The sequence below is a fragment of the Vombatus ursinus genome, unplaced genomic scaffold, assembly GCF_900497805.2.
Source record: "Vombatus ursinus unplaced genomic scaffold, bare-nosed wombat genome assembly UNPS02014863.1, whole genome shotgun sequence".
Classification (NCBI taxonomy): Eukaryota; Metazoa; Chordata; class Mammalia; order Diprotodontia; family Vombatidae; genus Vombatus; species Vombatus ursinus.
Window position 1 is genome coordinate 26,420,478 of NW_020954641.1, and position 22,732 is coordinate 26,443,209.

Consider the following 22,732-nt stretch of genomic DNA (forward strand, 5'->3'; position numbering starts at 1 on the left):
TGTGTGTGTGTGTGTGTGTGTGTGTGTGTGTGTGTGTGTGTGTGTGTTGAGGGGGGAGTAATATTAAAAAAAAAGTTTCAGCTATTAATGACTTTGAAATTTGGAACCATAATCATAAAATATTATTCCAGGAAAGAGAACTTAGAGCTCCTCTAGTTCAACCCTCTCTATATACAGTTGAGGAAATTAAGACTCAGAGAGGGAAACCATCTCATCAAGATCCTATAACTGTTTGGTGAAGAAAATATGGCATTCATGATAAAATGAGGACATTTTTTTAAATAATACAGAAACCAGTGTGAGTCAGCATTCCTTACTGGATAGTGGATGAGTCTTAGAATCATAAAGACCGGGGTTCAGGTCCTGCCTCTTTATACATAATAGCTAATACACAAATACATTTAATGTCTCAGTGCCCCCCCCCCAAGTAGCTCTCTAAGACTGTAAATTACAGATCAGTTATTGATCTGCATGGATGGAAAGAATTGCATACCAGCCGGTTCCCACACCAACTAAATCAAACTTATGAACAAAGTACAACCTAATAAACTGTTTCAGTGAGAAAGTGTGTATGTGTATGTGATATGTATATACTCATATCACACATACACATATACACGTATATGACATTGATATATATATATATATTGAATATTGATAAGACATTTACAAATATTGGCACAAGTGTTATAATCCTATTGGGTAATAAAACCACTAGTTGGTAAGGATGTATATTTACTATATGATATAATTGTACTAAGAGTGATATGGAGTTTTAAAAAGAAGATATTCAAACTAGCTGAATTATGTAATTGACAATAGGTTGTTAAAGTTTTAATGTTAGAAGATGTAAGATATTACTAGATGCAGAGGTGTCAAATATGTCTCTCCAAAAAATAAATCCATCTGCATTGATAACCATTTTTGAATTATACACCAAGTTTGAGACCAAGGTGTTTTGTACTTAGAACATAGCTGAGTCTAATACAAAAAGTAGAAACAAATGTACATGTTAGTATGTCACACACTGTTCTCATGAGCGCATAAAAGCTGTGAGCACTTGTTTATACTGTGTTATAATCCATAATTTTCAATACAAATAAATATAGTGATTACCGAGTCATGCACATATTTTCCTGAAACACCCTGTAGTCCAAACTATATACATAAGTGCTAAGGGATATAGAGTAAAGAAATGTCACATTAGTCCAAAGAACCAAGGCAGAATTTATTATTTTAACTTTCCAAAGAATATGCCACAGGAAACAAAAGCAACTGGAAAAGACAACTGGACTCAGATTCATTGCAGTGACCTCTAGAACAGCATCTGTGATGAAACACTCATCCTTTCTCTTGGTAGAAATATGGAGGACTACAATATAGATCATATACTGTCAGTTGTGGTCACTTTTTAAAATTTTTTTTAGGCAATTGGGTTTAAGTGACTTGCCCAGGGTCACACAGCTAGTAAGTGTCAAGTATTTGGTCTGAGGCCGGATTTGAACTCAGGTCCTCCTGACTTCAGGACCAGTGTTCTATCCACTGTGACACATAGCTGTCCCAATGTGGTAATGCTTACAATCAGTTTTGTTTACCTGTTTTTCATTGTAACAAGGGGTTCAATGGGGGTGAGGCAATATTTTGGGAAATGATTGTGCTGTAAAAGTCAAACAGCATTAATAAAATACTTTTAAAACCATAATCAAAATAAAATTACCACATGGGGAAAGATTCCCACCCCCAAAGACTTCACAGCAGTCTCAGAATATGCCACTTCCCATTTAAAGCTCTATTTTTTAAAGTCACCCCACTATGCATAGACCCTCTATTTCCACAATGCATTGTATATATCTTGGGATATAATAATCTTTTCTTGGAAAACTGTCATTTTAAGAAGATGGCAGTGTAATGAAGACTGCACTGAATTTGGAATCAGAAGACCAAGCCACAAATTCCAACTGTGCCACTGACTAGCTATGGCAATTTAAGTGTCTGAACATTAGTCTCCCCATCTGTAAAATGGGAAAAAATACCTGCATTGACTACTACTTAAGGTTGCTAGGAGGAACAAATGAGATGGTATGTTACTTTCTATATTATAAAATGAATATAAATTATAAGAGGCTTTATACATCCTGAGTTCCTCCTACACAATTAAGCAAGGACAAGCACAATTGTCTCAAAATAAAAATATTTCTCTCTGGAATGACTTCTCTTACTTAGGATCTGTCATATATAGTAAAAATTATATTTGGAATATCCCAGTTGATGAATCTCTTTGGTCTTTCCTATGTTCTATCTTTCCTATAAAGAAATGAAGATGCAAAGGAATGACTAATGTACTAACTTACTGTACATTCTGAGAACAATCCTCCCACATAGAATCTATTAATTTGCTAACTCATATAAAAATATCATTGCTATTTACAGTATATCTGTATATTCATTTTTTCACACTATGTGACTATAGCTAAGTTATATTCAACAAAGAAGGCATTGATAATCATTAGACCTGTTATAGATTTATTTTTAACTTATGTTGTAAGGCTTTGGTGTTCTCCTTTTCAGAGTAAGATATAAAAATAGAAATACATTGTCTTCCATATAGGAGGCATGTAAAAAAGTAGATTTGTCAAGTTGAATTGAATTGAATTTATTGAAGTAATTTCACCTTTTTAAATTAGGAAATTGGTGGATTCTATCAGACCAAGAGTAATAGTTTGAAATAGTTAATATTAAAAACCAGTGATCACTAAGAGCCAGTCAGGGCTGTTCCTTTAAAAAAAATCATCTCAAATTAACCTAATTTCCTTTTTGGATGAGTTACTATAATGATAGTAATGGAGAATGGTATGCACTTAGTGTATCTGATTTCCAGAAAGGCATTTAACAATGTCTTTTATGATATTGTAAATGAGATGGAGAAAATGGTTGTTCCCAATGGTGAATGCATAAATGATTGAACTACTCTATGCTGTGTGGTGTACTGACAAGAACAGGAAACTGAAGGCGAAGCTGTCTAGCTTCAACTAGATCCCATATCTTTTGGCTCTGATATTTATTAGCTGTATGACTATGAGCAAGTTATCCATTTGGCTTTGGGATTCACCCTGGGATTGAGATACCTGGATATAAAAGTGAATGTGTCAATTCTCACCTAAGCCTCTTATATTTAGCTGGCCTCAGAATCCCAAACCATGCTTTCTTTCATCCTGCTGTCCACCACAACATCTAAGTCTAGTTGACCATGTATCTTGCCATCTTCCCTGCCACTAAATATGCACCTACCCCACTATCTCTATCTTTCCTTCTTCTTTTCACCTTTTGCTTAGGGAATAGTAATCAATTCACTAATACCATTGCTACGAGAATGGGTAGAGTGATCATTGCCTTATGGTTCCATTCAAAATCCCTGCAAATTCTCAACCAAAGTTCTTTTCTTTGGCCAATATCCTCTAATATGTATTACCACTCTCTAGTGAGATGGGCTCTTTGAGGGTAGAGAATTTTACATTTTTATATCTGTATCCCATGGGCCTAGCACAATGCCAAATAGGCACTTAAAATGCTTCTTCTTGATTGATTTAACCTCTTTTAGACTCAAATTCATTATTTGTAAAATGGAAATACTTTTAACTGTAGGGCTGTGAGGAAAGAACATTATAAATGTTAAAATTCTACAGAAATGCTATTATCATTAATATAATATTTATCATTCTCCCTTCTGTGTGTGTTAGTTTTGCCTTACTGTACTATAAGTTCCTTGAGGGCAAGAACCCCCTTGTACCCCTCCTCCTTGTATAGCATCATCCTGGGCAGATAAGAGGTGTTCATTACACCCACACTTGATATTTATATTTAGTGATCAACTGACTGATTTTAAGTCATAATCATTTCCTCAAGCAAAATGGAAATACACACACACACACACACACACACACACACACACAGAGAGAGAGAGAGAGAGAGAGAGAGAGAGAGAGAGAGAGAGACAGAAATGCAAAGCTGCATTCCAAGAAGAAATTTCTCCTTTCCAAAATTATTGGCTATTGGCCACTAGCTGGGTTAAAAAGGACTAACTCAACTTTTGTATGGGAAAAAAGATCCTGTTCTTTGTGTTGTGCATAATGAATTGCATTTGTTTCATAGAAAAAGAATTTCCCTCTATATTATGCTATTAAACAAGAGGATAGAACAAGAAATAGATTTCCCATGCATGCCTCAAAACAGTAGCACCACTAATGACTCTATGTAGAATGCAAGTACAGCTTCTCTGTGACCGAAATTGCAAAACAGTTTAGCTACTCAGGACCAATTTGCAATCAGAGCATCAAGCCATATTATAGGAAAGTGTCAGTTCTTGTGCAGTCTTGATGAGATAAGATTGAATGCGCAGGCCAGTTTATCATATTATCATGGCTTCACTGGCTTAAAGCAGGCAGACCAAATACACGGGGGGGAAAGGGCTCTTTCCCTGGTAATTTTGCTATTGAAGAAGAGCTAAACAGAACTGCTGATCTTTTCTTTTATCCTAATAGCAATAAATGCAGGAATAGCCCAATGATTTTTTCTAAAACTATGTCTGAAGACACTGGCTACATTTTTTCATTATAATTTCTGTAATTATAATCTTTCTATAATCATTTAGAAGATATTCATCTTGTTAAAATTTTGTCTAATTCAGTAGAAATATCTTCAGGACATTTCAATCATTAGATACCATCTCAGACAGTAAGTCTTCTCTTTGGATTTTCTGTTTACAGTAATAAACATTGTGAAGTTTAAAAATTGGAAAATGTTAGTCTACAAGTTTCTAGTAGGCTTCAAAAATAGTTGTTGTAGTGATTCATGGAATATAAAAATATCACCATCTACAAATATCTCTGGCCAAAGTCCAGTGAGTTTTTAAATTACCTATTTGCCAACTTGTATAAGTGTTCGGAAATGGTAGTGGCTACTGGAGAATAGGTGATAAAAACATAATTCCCCTTCTCAGTGGTGGTAGGGGTGGGGGTGGGGAGCTAACAAATGAAGAAGGTATTATTCCCTCTCAGATACACTCACTGTTTTGATTCATGTTTATCTTTCTTTTTCCCTATGTATCCAGGGAGAGTTCAATAGGTGTGAGATAATTAAGTGTATTTGGAATTGAATGTGATATAAAAACAAAAGGCACCAGTAAAACTTTTTTTAATGGTTTGTGCTACCCCCAAATTTATGCCTTTGGATACAAATGATAGTTTTATTCCACACAAATAAGTCTATAACCCAGCGTGATGAAGCCTTCCTCAAAATGCAGGTATGTCTACTATCACTGACTTATAAGTCAGTGGTCCAAAATTCTGTTGTACATGAAAACCAGTGAGCCAGGGGATAACTCTAATAAATTAATGATTACCCACATGGATACCTTCTAGCTCCAAAGAAAAAAAACAGCTTGTAAGGTCCCAACTATGCTTGATAGAGGATTTATGGTAAGAGACAGATGTAAAAACATATAGGATGAGAAAAAGTGACATGTATGCAAGCTACATCTATGGAGAGAATCCCCTTCACTAATGAGTTAAAGGAGCATTTAGAGTATCAAAGTCCATAGATTGCAAAAAAACATAGAGCTGGAAGAAGTCTTAGGGGTCATATAGTCCAGTCCCCTTACTTTGGAAATGAAGATACTGAGGCTGAAAGTAGTTATATGACTAGCTTATAATCCCACAGGTAGTAAGTGGCATATAGAAAATAACTGATTGCACTTATTATCTGTAGTTAAAATATTCAATTCCATCTGACCTTTGATATCAATTTGGATGTTTTCTCCAATGAGGCAAATTACAAACTGTCCATGCCTGCCATTTTGTCCATGTCTTCCCATAAGTTTGCCACAAGGGGTACACCCAATATACTAGAGGCCTTTCTCTGTTTCTCTTGATATCATAAAAACACCAGAGGGGGAGGTATGTTGGCTGCCCTCCTATACCATCTTGAATCCTCACCATACGACCAGCTAATCTTTTATTCTTACCATACTTCAACCTGAAACTCTGAGGGTATTCTCCTCCTAGACTGATTCTTTCGTGAAGTCAAACTAGGCCATCTTTTGCCTTAATTCTTAGCTAGACTTTAATCACTGAATGTTTGTGCCTCAGACAAACTGAGAACCGGGAAAAACCTTAGCTTAAGAAGGCCACTGTCTCCTACTTTATCCAGGGCCATCACCAGTCTACCTGACCTGTGTCTTGCCACTGGACTCATGAGTCTAGAGGAGAGAGTGAGGCCCATGACTCTTCACAGCCCTGTCTCACTTAAATCCAGTTCACCAGCAAGTCAAAACATCACCCTCCTGATGTCCTTTGTCCTCTTTCGAGAATGAAGGACGAAAAACAACAACCTCTCCCTGATGACTTTGTTTGCCATTGCCTTTAAGATATTAAATATTTTAAAAAAAAATGTTGTGACTAAGATGATGACATAAGAAAACTAGCTATGTTATTTAAAATGAGTATATTAGAAAGATGAATGAAGTTGGGGGTGGAGGAGGGTAGGCAGAAAGGAAATTCAATCTCTCTCCCTAGCAGATGCTATGCTTTTCATAATAAAGCAGATATTCATTCAACAAAGATTTCTTGTATGCCTATTAGGAGATAGGCCATGTACAGGATAAGAAACAGTATAAGAAATAGTCCCTGCCCTATAAAGCTTCAGTCTATTTAGTTAGATAAGACATACATATAAAAACATAACTAAAAAAAAAGAAGATACATGAAAAATTCCAAGTTAAGGATATGGAGTTTAAAAGGAGCAAGATGAGACCAGCTGAGCCTTGAAAGAAAAACAAAATTTTAATAGGTAGATAGGTCAGAGAAGCTGATTTCAAGAAAGAATAGGCATGGCACAGGCTAACTGACGCTATTTGTGATGGTGTGAATGTCTTTGCAAATAATTATTATTACAATAAAACAAACATAGGTTTTACTGGGTTCAACATGTTTCTGCCACATACATGTGTGCACTCATGTGCAAAAGCAGACATACAGTATATATATAAATTCCTCTGAATGGCTTTTGCAACCTCCTCACTCCTACCTCTCCAGTATTTTTACACTTCACTCCTCTTTATATGTTCTAATCCAAAGAAATTGACCATGTTCCTCTCACATGAGACTCCATCTGCTGACACCTTGCTCCTTTTCACTGCTGTCCCCCCATGCCTGAAATTGTCTCCCTCCTTACCTCCTGACTCCCCTACCTACCTTCAAGACTCAGTTGAAATACCATCTCTGCAAAAGGCCTTTTTCAAGGACCTACTCCCACCCCATAACCTGCTACTGATTTCTTTCTGAGATTACATCCAATTCACTAAAATACTAATGTGTCTGTGTGTGTGTGAGAGAGAGACAGAGAGAGAGAGAAAGAGAGAGAGAGACAGAGAGAAACAGAGATGGAGAGAGACAGAGAATACATAGGTGGATAAGCAGCATGTATATAACATTTAAAGGTTTGCAAAGTGCCGTACATGTGTTATCTCATTAGATCCTCACAATAGCTCTGGGTAGTAGGTACTACTATTCTTTCCATGTTACAGATGAGGAAAATGAGACTGAGAGAGTTTAGGTGACAGTAGAGGGTCACACAGCTAGTAATTTTCTGAAGCATGATCTGAATTCAGACCTTCCTGACTCTAAATCCAGTGCTCTCACCCACATATACCCACGTATGTATAGATATCCATTGCTCTTACCAGTATTGATACTAGTATACCAGTATAGATAGATATAGATACTGTTACCATGTATAGATACATGTACACATATTCATATATATGGTGAGCCATTATGTAGGACTTTAGTTAATGCACACACATATAAGGTATCTCAAGATTTTATACATATATATGTGTGTACACATACACACGTGTATATAGGTGTACTTTGTATCCCCATGTCTTAGTATGGTGCCTCCAACATTGTAAGCAGTTAGTGATGTTTGATGATGATGATGATGATGATGATGATGATGATGGTGACACTGATGATGAAAATTATGTAGTTGGATAATTAAGGAAGAAAAATTGTCCTCAGGCTCTTTTAAACTGAGTTACTTAGATTCAAAGATTGAAGTTCATAGTACCATAGGTCCAGAGCTGGAATAAACCTCAGTGGCAGTCTAACCCAACACCTTCATTTTACAGAAGAGGAAACTGAGAGTCTGAATGATAAACTGATCTGCCTAAAGCCAGACAGGTACTAAGTAGCAAGGTGCGATTTGAATCCATGTCCTCTTCCTTGACAGTCAATGCTCTTTCTACTGTGCCATGGTTTCCAATTCCACGGATATGCATGGAGTACCATAGACAAAATTATCTTTGTCCTTCATAGTTTTTACCTGTAAATTAAGATTATTTGATCAATTGAGACCTGGAAGGGGCCTTAAAGATCATCTAGTCCCTTTTTTAAATGAGGAAACATGAACACAAACATGAATCACAGAGGCAATCAGTAGCAGAACAAGGATTTGAACCCAGACCCTCTGACTCCAAATTCAATATTCTTTCCAATACACCAGGTAGCCTCCCTTACATATGAAATGCTGGCTTTTCGTGGTTCAGGTAACACGAACATTAACAATGCACTTGGAGAACTTTAGTTGAGTTACTACAGGGCATTGTCCAATTGACACCATTTGAAACCAACCTGGAAAATTCTCTTCCTTTTCCATGGTTACTTCAAAGGTGGTAAAGACTTTACTTTAAAGCAGTCTGAGAATTCAAAAGCATCCACTCTTGTTATCAAGTTTGCAGAACAGGAGCTCAGACTTCCTATCTCCAATCAACTGGGTAGAGACTGCCTGTACTGTATTGGCAGGGAGGGAGAGAAGACAAGTCAATACCGTTCATGGGTCTTGAGAGCCCCACCACAGGCATGCTGGGCTGTCAGTCAGAATCAGGTCACCCAGCAGGACTTAACCACCAGTTAAAACCATCAGTGGCTGGCTTGATGCTGAGTGACACTCAGACAGTCAGAAACCCTGGTAGGGAACAAAAAGAAAGAAAAAGTGGTCTTCTTCACTAAATGTGCATGTGTTGCAAATCTATTCTGGAGCTCTACTTTTTGCCCTTTAAAATAGTCATTGATATCTATTGTTCTTATATGACTTTTATTTCCAAAAATATCCCTTCCACACTCCTATTCAGAGAACTATCCCTTGCAACAAAGATTTAAAAGAAATAGAGGGAAAAAAAGCAGTTCAGAAAAACAAAACATTTGGCAATATCGTTCCGCACCCATACTTCACTAGTGCAAAGACTAGAGGAAAGAATGTTTTTTTTCATCTCTTCTTTGGAATCAACATTTGATATTATGATTGCACACTATTTAGTTTCATTTTGGGTTTTCTAAGTTGTGATTATAGTTTTCCTGTCTCTGCTTACTTCACTTTGCATCAGTTCACGTAAATCTTCCCATGTTTCTTTTAATTCATCACATTCATCATTTCTTATGGTACAATAATATCCTGTTACATTCATCTACCATAACTTATCTCGCCATTTCTCATATGATAGTCATCTACCTGTTTTTCAGTTCTTTGCTACTACAAATGGTGCTGCTGTAAATATTTTCATAGATAGATACAGAGATATATTCAAGTCAAGTCAACAAGTATTTATTAAGTGCCTACTATGTGCCAGGAACCATAGTAAGTACTGAGAATACAAAGAAAGGTAAAAGGCAGTTGTTGCTCCCAAGGAGCATGTTTGTTTATGTGTATGTATACATATGTGTAGGGGTGTGTATATATATATATATTTATATATATATATATATATATATTTATATATATATATATATATATGCCTACACACATGTCATGTATATACATCTCTATGATTTTTCTATTTTCTATCTTTGACTTCCTTGGTGAATATGTGGGGTTTCTTTTCTATAAAATACCTGTACACACACCTGATAAAAACACAAACTTTTATTATAATGAGTAAAAAAGGTGATTTAGAAGGCTCCTACCCAAGTTTAAGATGATTGGTTATTTGAGGGCATAACTTTTATACTTCAAAGACATGTGATTAAGTGCTTGGGATTTCCCCTTCACTGATGCAAAGTACTACCTCCCTGAATCTTAGAATGTCTTTGTGAGCTGCTGAGACCAAAAAGTAAAATTATCACCCTGAAACCAATGTGGTGATAGGTCTCTCTGAATTTAGCTAGGCAAAAGACATTCAGTTCACTGCTGTTTGTATTCAAACCTTTTCCAGACAGATAGGTGATGTCCAGGGCTCATGACCTGTTGGCATAGCCCATGGAACCACAAAATCACCCTTATCAGCATAAGACCCTTGTAAAGTATATAGTCCATATCACTTCGAGAAAAATCATACTAGTTGTCATTGTTCAGGGAGGATCATTATAATATTTTTTTCCTAGGGACTATGGTGAAAGGGTTAGCATCCGGATGATGAGTTATTTTAGTCGTATCCACCCATGAAAACCACTAAGGCATGGAGATATACACTGTACTATACCAATGAGATAGCATATCCTCTGAAGTATACTTAAATTTTACTTTGGCATTTTCTCTGAAAGATTTCTTTTTAAATCTACAGTATTGATCACACAGAAAATGTATAATTACTGCAATTACTGATACAAAACACCCAGTTTGGGAATTAGATTCTTGTTCCTTCCATAGTGTCACTTGAGTTTGTCTAGTTGTCTGCCATTCAATCAGAAAGACATACGCACTATTTGCTCCAAATGGCTTTCAGATGTTCCCCCTATTTTTTTTTCTATTACCAGACTGAAAAATTCACATTCCATGATTTTCCCTCAAGCTAGGAAGGGCTTCAGCCCCAAACATCTCATGGAAAAATCCCAGATCCACTAAAAGACAATCCATTTCCCTGTAATTTAGAAGGAAAGTGCAAGACAATAATATAATAGCAGCATTCCTTTCTGAAAACCTATGAGACAGCACCTGCTGGGATAGATCAAATGTAATATTTCATTTTTACTGCACACCTCTATAGTAGCATTAAAACAGCCCTTTCCAATATGATGTATTATCACTAGGAATGGAAGTAAAGAGAAAAGTTGCAGAATTTCTGAATCTCCAAAAAAAAAAACATTTGAAAGTTGCCTTTCATTTTGTCATCTGATGACACAGGGAATCCCCTGCCATGGATCACAGGGCCTAGAGATAGAAGGGACCTTAGAGACATCCTCATATGGCTTCAAGCTCCCTGGCTTCACCATTCTTTTTTCTCCTCTCAAATATAACAAAAGAACAAGCCTAGATATAGAGAGTCAAAATTCTGCCCTCTGGTCACAATTTTCACATTATTCAATAGAAAATCTTTGAGGATTCAACATGGAATTTGGTTCCATGTTTGACACTTCCATAAAACTGTCTCAAACATGAGTCATCACCCCCCACACACACACAGACACATACTTCTATAGAAGAGGAAAGTGGCATAGATACAATGTGCCATCCAGTGAGTGAAGTAAAGCAGAAAAAAAGTGGAGGAAGGATTATAATCAATGTATTTTATGTCTGGCATAGATTTTTTTTTCTACTACTAATGCTATCAAAATAGCCACCAGGGCCAAAAGTGATTCTTGGCAGAAAAAGCAAAAGAACCATTAACTCAGACATGTGTAAATGGGAACTTGGCCCAAATAGACTACATTTAAGGTATAAAACCAAATGAGTTTGCTATATCATGATGCTACTTCTTTGGTTAAATATATTGGATTCAACTGTCAAGAGACATAAACAGGAGTCAGCAAACAAGGGCCTTATGCCTAGCTCTGGCACAAAAAACAATATGGAGTATTGAGCTAATTATTTCACTATCTTGGATTTCAGTTTTTTCATCTGTAAAATTAAGTGAATGGGCTACATCATTTCTATGGACCCTTCCAGTCTTCCAGTTTCAATCTTTCCAACTCAAAGATAAGGGACATTAGGACTTTAAACTCCCCCCAATTTGATCACTTTATTACAATCACCAATACACATTTTTGAAAATTACTTCATCATGAATACAGTAGAAAAAGCACGGGACTTAGAAAAAGAGGAAGACTGGGTTAGAATATTATATCTCATTTGACTCCTACTACTTACGTCTTGTGTAAGCTTGAGCAAGTTACTTTATTCTTCTGGACCTCAGTTTCCCCATTTGTAAAATGAAATGGTTGGACAGATTATCTCAAAGTTTCTATTTAGCTCTAAATCTTACTATCCTGTTGGTGACTGAAAGTAATATGGGTAGCAATAGATAAAGGATAGGAACTGTCAGTTTTCATGGGAAACAATTCAAGCTATCAACAATTATATGAAAAATGTTGCTTTTGATATCATATCCATTAGACTGACAAAGATTAAAAAGGAATGAAATTGGCAAATGTTGGAGAGACTATGGGAAAAAGTCACAGTAATGTACTGTTGGTGGAGCTGTAGAATGGTCCAGTCATTCTGAAAATCACTTTGGAACAGTGTTCATAAGGTTCTTAAATGGTGGATACTTTTTTAATTTAACTAGAACACTATAAGGCCAAAGAGATCAAAGAAGGAGGAAAAGGCTCTCTAAATGCAAAAATATTTATAGCAGTTCTTTTTATAGGAGTCAAAAATCAGAAACTAAGGAAGTATCTCATTGGAGAATGACTAAACAAATTATGGTATTTGAATGCATTGGAGTATTATTATGCCATAAGAATAACAAAATATACAGTTTCAGAGGAAACTGAGAAAATTTCTATGAAATAATGCAGAATGAAGAGAGCAAAACTGGAACAATTTATACAGTGACAGATTATAGAGGGGAAAAACAACTTTGATAAACTTAAAAACTGTGATTAATGCAAAACCAAAAGTCTAGAAGACTGAATATGAAACATGCTACTTATGTCCTACAAAAGGCAGAAAGAGTCAAACATTTTCAAACATGACTAATGAGGGAATATATTTTTAAGATGAGGGTTTATTTTCTTTTTGTTGTTGTTTCATTGGGGTAGATAGTGGAAAGACAGATTTCAAATTCATGTAAAAATAAATAAATTTATAATTTAAAAAGAAAACATGGGGAGAAGGCAAGACAAGGTTAAAATGTATGTACTATGATTAAGGATTAGGTTAATAACTGGGTACAAACTGTTTGATAAAAATAACACACCGAAAACAAAGATGAACTTTTTCTAAAACCAGGAATGACACTAAAGTTTTCTGGTATTTGGGTTTATAAGGAAAATCCAAATGGCTCTCAGTTGTTAGATGCCCTTGCTAATGAGGACAAGGTCACAACCAAGGGCTAGATCACAATGAGATGGGATTGCCTTCATGGTCACAAATGGTAACACACACATCACCCCACTCCTGTCAACCATCTTGTAATTACACACTCTTCAGGAGAAAGGGATGAATGAGATGACCCAATGCAAATTCATCCCCACCTATTGAAAAGCCAATTTCAACTAAAATTCAAAATGTATTGAAGGTCCTCCTCAGGTTGATGCCAATCTTCCTTTTCTGGCTTCTAAAGAAGCATTTAACTTTTTACTCCCCTCCACACATTCTATATGACAATCTAACTTTTCTATTCTCTCCCTCCTTATGCTTGTGCTGCCCTCCCCCTACCTTCCTGCCTGCTGAATTCCTGTTTCACTTTAAAGCCTAGTTTAAGTAATACCTTCTCCATGTGACCTTTCCTAATCCCAACTGTTAGGAATGAACTTTCCTCTAGCCTCCATATAGCATTCTGTTCTAATGTTCTCTAGTGCACTTATCATGGAATATTATGAATCAAAATTATTTGTGTTTGCCCCATATCACCCTACTTCACTATGAACACCATGAGGGGAAAGGTATAAAGGAAGAAAGTGTATCTTATCTGAAATTTGTATAAAATCAAAATAAACATTGAATAAATGGTTATACATAGTAGTCACCTAATAAATATTTATTTACTAGAAATGAATTTGCTAAAATAATAAATGTTCTATGCAGGACAGTCCTTAGAGAATCTGAATAGCTCAAATAGTCCTGAGGGAATTCAATCCCAGGCTAACTCATTTTATAACTTTATCTAACCTTTCAGCCTTCCCTTCCCGCCTTTGTAGGAAGGTAAAATCAGATTCAAATGAAATTCAAAAACAGCCATTCATTCATTTATGATTCCTTCAACAAATTTTGATTAAGCACCAACTCTGTTCAAGGCATCTGAGGATTGAGTAGACCCTACTTTCAGGGAACTTTAAATATAATAGGAGAGAAAGAAACACATAAATGAATCTATACTCTCTCATGCCTCTGCAAACAAGGTTCTGATTTTGTCCTGGTTAGATAGAACTGCTGATCAGTTTCTTTTTCTGTCAAATGAAGATAATCTTAGGATCTAAAGCTTAAAGGGCTATTGGTCCTAGATCTTCATTTTGAAGATGAAGGAACCAAGATCACCTGGAAGATTAAGGCCACTTAAAGCCACAGGGACAAAGCTACTATTTTGGCCAAATTCTATACTTCCAAATCAAGTGCTCTGTCAATTACACTGCAATAGAAGACTTTTCAAGTATCTTTCGGATCTAAGGTTTTATGGATCTCTATCTCTTCCTATCTAACTCTATACACATATATGTACGTATCTATATATCCACACACATATATCCACATACATATAGGCATTGTGTACGGTTTTATATGTGTGTATAGATTTAGACTTAGATTTAGTGCTGAGAGGGACCTTAAAGATCACCTAGTCCAAATGCCTAAATGTCCAGATAAGGGACAAAGACTTTCCCAAGATCATGCAGCTGATAAGTGAAAAAAATTGGAATTTGAACTCATATTTGATTTAAATCCAGGACTCTTTCTACTATATTAAGCTGCCTTTCTAAATAACAAAGCATAAAGATTATACAACTTAGATTTCTTGGTTATCTCTTTAAGTACCATTAACATGTACTATTCTAGAAATTCCTAGGGATTAACTGATTACCTCCAACTAAAAAATTGGTTATTCCTTTTCATGCTCAACCTTCACCCTTCAACTTTAGGCACCTAACTCCTTTTAATGAACTCCTCTTCTATAACCTTAATGTCTTCATGAGTCCCACACAGATTAACATCTTAGGTCACATTCTTTCAGAATTTCACAATCAAGCTAGCTTCAGAGGGTAATGTGATAAATTTCTGCTAAGATATTCACCTTATATCTCTATTCAAAGTAGTTTAACTTTAATAGTAGTCTCCTGAAAATAAGAAAGCATTTTATATCTAAAGGAATTGATCTCTAATGATGAAATGTTCAGCACAGTTACAAGCTAATGAGAATGATATTTTAAGAACAAGTGTCCTTGCTGGTGCTTCTCTCAAATAGCCCAGGGTTGTCTTCAAGTCTTCTTAGTAGGCTAGTCCTTCCTATCTCTACCCATCCACCCAGCTCTTTAACATTAAACAGGGCCTAATTTCATGATAAAAATGCCCCATTTTTCTTTTCTATGGCTTCTCCTTGGTGAGTATTTGCTTTCACTCTTTTGATAATGATTTACAAAACCTCTTTGAATGCAGGGAAGGTGCTACATTAAGAAGTTTCTGTTGCCTTGTCAGCACTGATTATAATGTTTCCAAAGGATCATTTACAATATACTGCACCAATGATCTGTGTCTTAATATCTCCATAATATTGACACCATGTGATAAAGATCTACGTGTTAACAACTCCATAGTGCAATGCGCAGAGTCCAGCATTGGAGGCTATATTTGGTCTGAGCAAGCCTTGAGCTATTTAGTCATACACCAAAGCACCCTAAGAGTAGAAAGATCCCAAGGTGATTTTTTTAATCAAACACACAGAGAGTTGTTCAGTAATATAGGGGAACCTTGTCTGATCTATAACTTTGCCAAGGACCCTACTCCATGAGTTCTTACTAGGATGCATTAGGAATGATGAAAAGGGTCAATAAACTTTCACATTTCTCGAAACCTGCCTGAAATCCAACACTGAATGGCTTCAAAGAAAGGCCAAGGATATGACAACCTTAAGCAATCTCACTGGAAAAAAATAGGTTGGCATTCCAGGAACCCAGGAGACCCTATTAACATATTACTTGGAAAGTCACCCTTCTGTCTATTTCCCTGTCATCTGAAATTTGCCCCATCAGCAAATCCTCATGAACAGCTCAATCTGTCTCAGTTTAAGTTCAAGTTTAGCATTTTGCAGGAGGTAGGCCAGTCAGGTACAAGGAACACTTGAACAGTTACCAACCTTTCATAGCAGAACATGGAGTTACCTTCTTTTTAAGTTAGTAGCAGTGAGCTAAACTACACTAGAAATGAAAGAAATCTAGGCACTGCCTATAACCTTAAGAAAATTATTTCTATTCTTTGGACTTCAGTGTTTTCAGTGGCACACGGAGGGCATCAAAATAGACAATAAGTAAAAAAAATACTTATGTGCCTCTGAAGTCCTTAATTTTGTGGGTTTTAGAGGGGGGAGAAGAGTGTTTCTGTGTCCAACCAATGGATAGCAATCTGTACCACTGGAGGGAGTACCCATATCCATGAGAGCTCAGATCATCCAATAATACAAAAAAAGTAAAAATCATCTATTTGCAAGACTGTAATACAGTGAAAACAGATGGCTTTAGAGTCAAACAAATTGGGTTCATAACCTGGTTTTCTTTACTTTGCACAAATTATTTAATCTCTCTAAGCCTCAGTTTCCTTATCTGTAAAAAAAAAGATAATAAAATCTATAGCACTTACCTCAGAGTTGGAGTGAGGTTCAGATGAGATAATCTTTCTCTATTTTCTAGCTCTTTGGGTATACATTTACCTTACAATTTAAGGTTCCCATTTTTTGAATTTCAATTTAACCTCCCCCTTCAGAATGAAAGGCCACATTAAATAATTTTGAATTAAAGTAATTTAAACTGCACAAAAATCCCCTAATTCTTAGTTGGTTTAATGTTTTTTAATTATAAAATGCTTATTATGTGCAGTGCATTACATTCTGTCTTCATAAAGACATAAATTTAGAATAGGACAGAGATGTAGAGGTCATCACTCCAATGCTTCATTTTACATATGAGAAAATTAAGACCCTGTAAGATTAAAAGACTTGTCCAAGGTCATATAGGTAGCAAGTTGCAGAGCTAAGATCTCTGCAACTCTTATTTAGTACCCTTTCTATCATACCATACTGCCTTTAGTTGCTTAATGATTAATGGGGGGGATGCCATGGGAGATAGAGAAGCATGGAGTTTGACACACACAAAATAACTATAATACAAAATAGAACGTGATAAGTACATGAGAGAAATACAAATAAAATCCTATGTAAAGTCCAAGGAGGAAAATACCACTTCTGATTTGGGAAAGGTCAAACAGGGAAGGTTTCCTGATGGAGATGACATTTGAGCTTTAAAGGATGGAAAGAATTATACTGGAAGAAGGAATTTACCACTCATTTCAATCCAATCTAATACATTTAATTAGAGGAGCAAGGGAAAGAAGGTGGAAAGGAAGTAGGGAGTGAGGGTGGAAAGAAGGAAGGAATAAAGCAAGTGAGAAAAGGATGAAGGAAGGGAGGAAGAAAGAGAGGGAGGAGAGAAAGAAAAAAGGAAGGAAGGAAAGAAGGGGAAAAAAAACAGAATACGCCAAAAAATCCCCCCAAAAGGTAATGAATGATGCTTCCTATCAATCTTACATCACAGATGAAAAAAAATAGGCTTTTACCATCGAAACTGCAATGAAAGTCCAATATGTAAAAGATATGATCACTCTGAGTGTCAGCAATTCCTACCTTTATGTTCCATATTCCCAAATGATAGCAAGACAAAAAAAAATAGTATAACTCTGACAGCAGCTTGACAGAGGTACCCAGGGCTCAATTACTATCTACAAATAAAAGGTCAAGGTTAAAAGCAGCACAGCCTCAAAAAATAAATTTGGATCTCCAAAGGAAAGATGAGAAAACAGTAGGCTAAATAAGAAGTCTGACAACTTTAGCCACTTTCCAATAAAAAAAATCAGATGATACCCGAGATTTTGCAGAGCACAACATTAAATTTCAGCAGACTACTGGTGAAATCCTGAAAGGGGAGGGGTCACTTCTTTTTTATCTGGAGAACATGTCATTCAGTTATTATGGGGGACCCAGGAGGACAATTCTTAATCGTATTTTTTAAGTGTCAGTCAGATCCATGAGTGTCACCTGCTACTACTTATCTGAGACTCCACTAACCTAGGAGGGCTCTGCTTGAAGTAGCTTTTGACACAACTGCCCTCTAACCTGCCTCCCAGTGACACTTTGTGTCAATGATTTGTACAAATAGGAACACCAAGGCTGTTAAGAAGCACTTTGTGCTTCCTGAATGCTTTGATTCTGTCAGGGCAGGAAGTAAATCATTTAACAAATGCCTACATGATTGCTGTGCAGTTCACTTCTCAAATAACAGTCAACAGATTTCCTAATCCATAGTGGTCAAATCCAGGCAGCACACCTAAACCTGGGGTGCCTTCTTTCTACTCTAGCCTGAATCTCTAGTTCTGATTATAAACCATCCAATCAGAAGACAAAGCTGCAACAGTTGTATGATGACAAGAACCCAGGGCAGAAAATAAAGAGAATTAAAGGTGCCCTCAAGTAGAGGGAGCCTCATGACACCCCCAACCAGCAACTGCCTTGCTCCAGGGCCCACTGGCTAATGGAATTGAGTGAGTGATGATTTCTGCTCAGCAGCTTCTCTGGTCCTTTGCCTTTAAAGTAAAACTTCATATAATATACCTTTGAAGGAGAAGAGGGGTTCTCTGAAGTCTGCTTAAAATGCAGTTGTTTGGAAACATCCAACAACTAATAATAATGATAGCTTGCATTTGCAAAGCCCTTAAAGGATTTCCTAGCAATCAGCTATGTGAGGAAGATGTGCAGGTATAACTATACAGATATTACAGATGAGGAAACTGAGGCTTACAGAAGTGACATAACTTGCCCAAACTCACTTATGCTGATGGGAGGTACCAGAGCTCCCTTCTAACCCAGGTCTCAACTCCAAGGCTAGTGTTCTTTCCACTCTATCATGGAACCTCAGTTGGAGGGGGAAGTTAGAACAAATGAAGAGGGAAAAATTTCTACAACGTTATCATGTATGCATTCTTCCATATCATACTGTAACGCTAGCAACCCAGCTCATAGCCCTGTGCAGACACAGTAGTTGCTTGATAAATGTTTGTTGAGTGAATGAATATTTGAGTGGGTGAATGAATGAATCAATCAATGAACGAATGCGTATTTACCTGCTACGCATTTACTCAGAGAAATTCAGCGAAAAAGGATTATTCCTGTCTATATGTGAAATTTACCAGGAGCTAAACTTTCGATTCCTGTCTTAGCCAATGAATTTCAGTCCTAAATGGGGTAGGTAATTTCAGCGTAATTCAAGACTCTCTGGTGAAGCAAACAGTAGCAGTCACTAGCCTCACAGGGAGCAGGGACTGTGTCCACTTCTTCAAAACCTCGACTTGGTTTATACAAATTAAAAATCACACAATCTGTCTCTGTCTTGATCTCTATCTCTTCCCACTCTCTAGCTTTCCTTTTGACACACAATCCATGGCCCCCAAACCTCCTCTCAGCTCCTCCACTCCCACCAGTGGCCAGATCCCGCCGGGCCCCTTTGCCAACAAGATACCAACAACGGCCACGGTTTCCCATGAACGCGTGAGCCCCATGCTAATACCGCGGACCAGCTCCCAGTCAAAGGGCCAACATCATTCGAACATTAGTCTGGAACCTCAAGCTCGGAGCCTTTTTTCCAGTGTGGGAGTGGGAACAGCTCCGATATGGAGAGGAGCTGGCGGAAAGGGAAGCAGGGCTTGGAAGGACAAAATTAAAGAAAAGCAGCAGGAAGGAAAACGGGTTGAAGAGCAGGAGAGACAGTACGGCGCATTTCTGTGTCCCTTGTACTTCCCCACGGCTGAAATCTATTATCTCCTCCTGGTAGGATTCACTATCCACAAATTACAGATGCGGAAACTCTGAGAAGTCCGTGATGTGCCCATGGTCAACTACTTAATGTTGGAGCATAACTTGAATCCATAGCTCCCTCTCATTCATATATTGACTGGAGGAGGCAGACAGCTCTGTAAGGAGTCCTGTCTGTCCTTCCAACTGCTTTCACTTTCCGTCCCGACCTTAGAGCAGTAAAACTTAATCTCTCACCAAACTCCATCTGTTCAGGCAACCAACTGAGCTATCCTCACGCACAAATCACACACACACACACACACACACACACACACACACACACACGCACGCAAGTTTCTTGGGATTCGAAGCAAGGGGCCGGGTAAGGTCTAGTTGCAAAAATTGTTGGGTGAAAAGATGAAAGGAAAAACAAGACAGAAGAATTCCCTTCAGCTTTCCTTAAGATTTGGCTCTTAGCGTAGCATTAGGCCTTTAGGCTCTGGGAAGGCTGGGAGCCTGGGTCACCCGGCAAGGCTAGTGCCTGCGTTCCCGAGGGAGGCAGCAGCTAGCCCACTACAACTAGGGATCAGTTAAGTCCGCAGCATCCTTTCTGAACCGGGCCTCAATTGCCTTGAAGTTCAGTCACATCCTCTATCAGTGACACAAAGAGGGCCTCAACAGAGAGTTCACTTGTTTCTCCAAAGAGACATCAAGGCAACTGCATTTGGATGGCGCTCGTGCACTCATACACACATAAACACACAAACATCACATGCATATAAGCATACACGTACACGTACACATACAGAGTCGCACGGGCTAATAAAACCACAGGGAAAAGAAAGTGCATTTCCTTACCGCGCGTTTAGAGATATACCCCGGAGCGGTAGCAGCAAAAAAGCCCGGGGGAGGGGGGTTAGCGACAGGATTCCCTCCCCCGCGCCCAGTCACAAAGAGACTGGGTCCAGCAGTCACCTGTTGGATGCCCAGAGTCCTCTCCAAGCTCTGTCCAGCTGCAGCGCCACTGTGTATCCTACCCTTCTATCCTCAAACCCTGAGCTATCACTGATATCCCCTTTTTTCCCTGCCAAGTCTTGGATTTTTTTGGAGTTGCCTGCTCAGGGATGTGTCTTCTATTCCTGTAGCTGAATAATTTCTCGCGCGTATCCTCCTGCCGCTCCGGTCTCTCCCCAGTGCATACACACTCACACACGCTCGGCTGTTAATATTCAAGCTGCTCAACGCTCCTTTAATGAAGTGCACGCGGCCTCCTCCCGCGCCCTAGCAGCCATCCCTGCAGATCTCTAAGCGCTTACATTCTGCACCTGCTAACCTGCGGACAAATTGCAATGGGAGAACAGCCGGCCATGGGCACCCCTGCTTCAAGATCTAGTGATAAGGAGACTATGAGCAGTGCGCTGTATGCCCCTCTCCCTTTGCTCCTCTTTTATCCCTGATACCCGCCTCGGAATTGGGACGCGAGGGGGGAGGGGGAACAACTCTTGGGAACCAAGCCAGATGGCTGGTTTTGGTGGAGCTGGAGCTCCGCGAGACTACCAGTCACAGACACAGGAAGCCACAACTTCCCCAGTGACCCGAACCCAAGAATGGGTTGCCCTCTCGGAGGCCGGGCCAAGCCTCAGGACCCCTTCCCCGGGAAGGGGCAAACCGACAACTTTAGAGAGACCGTGCCCACGCTAAAGTGGGGAACTGGGCGCGGCGGCGAGCTACTCACCCCTTGGTCTGGGCGCCGGCCGGAGCCGCCCCCTCGCGGGACTGGAGGGCCAGCAGCAAGTGCAGCAGAAGGACTGTGTGGGTCTCTCTGTGTATGTCTGTGTGTTAATTTTTGCTCCCCCTCCGTTCTTCTCCCTGCTCCGCGGGAGCTAAGCGCTCCAACTCCAGCCTCTCTGTGCAGGCAATCCCATGAGGGGAGAGGCAACGAGCGCGCAGCCCGGCCGGGAGCACATCCCTCCACTGGACGAGTCAGCGAAGCCACAGCATGGGGGGAGGAGGAGGGGAGAGGAGGAGGGAGGAAGGGACCGGGAATGAAGTTGGGTGGGAAGCGGGGCGGGAGGTGGGGGTGACCGACCCCAGCAGCACCAACTCTCCTTGGACTTTAAGCACCCGACTGGATGCACCCGACGCTCTTTCCCTCTGGCTCTGGCTCTGGCTGCGGCTCCGGCTCCCAAGCCCTCCTGGAGCTTCTAGCCGGGGGCTGGCGATCCGGCCGCCCCCTGAATCCAGGCCCCAGGCGGAGGGAGCAGCCGGACGCCTTGACAGCTGCGGAGAAACCTCTGTCCGCTCCCGCCGGCCGCCGCCTACCCAGAGCGCCGCTGCATCGTGCTTTCCGGCAGATAGGCAGGCAGGCAGGGAGGGAGAGAAGAAGGGAGGGAGGGAGAAAGGAAGGCGGGGAAGGAGGGCGGGGGCCGGAGAGCGGGGTTTTCTCCTTTTCGTTCCCAGGCTTCGGGCTTTAGGGCTCTCCCTCCCCTACCCACCCTCCTCCCCCAATCCCCCTTTCCACTATGTCCTCCCTCTCTCTAGCTCTCTCTCTTTCTCTCTCCCTCCCCCTCTCTGTGCTTGCACTGCTCTCTCCCAGATCCCTGTTTCCCTTGATGCTCTGCTGGGTTCCGGCTAGAGACTGAGAGGGCGGCAGCAGCCAAGGCTCTAGCCGGTTTGGGCAATAGCAGTAGCAGCAGCAGCCTTGGCCGCCGCCGCCACCGCCTCTTCCCGCGCGCCCACGTGCCGGGGTCCAGTTGT

General features: G+C 39.3%; 1 protein-coding gene across 1 annotated transcript in view; it reads right to left on the reverse strand.

The window, feature by feature from the left end:
* SGCD (sarcoglycan delta) overlaps positions 1-21,759 on the reverse strand; it is a 1,287,299-nt gene extending 1,265,540 nt beyond the window's left edge. The window contains exon 1 of the mRNA XM_027841884.1: positions 21,711-21,759. The gene's annotated coding sequence lies outside the window, so the exon portion shown is untranslated. The remainder of the gene's footprint in view (positions 1-21,710) is intronic.
* Positions 21,760-22,732: the final 973 nt, after the last annotated feature.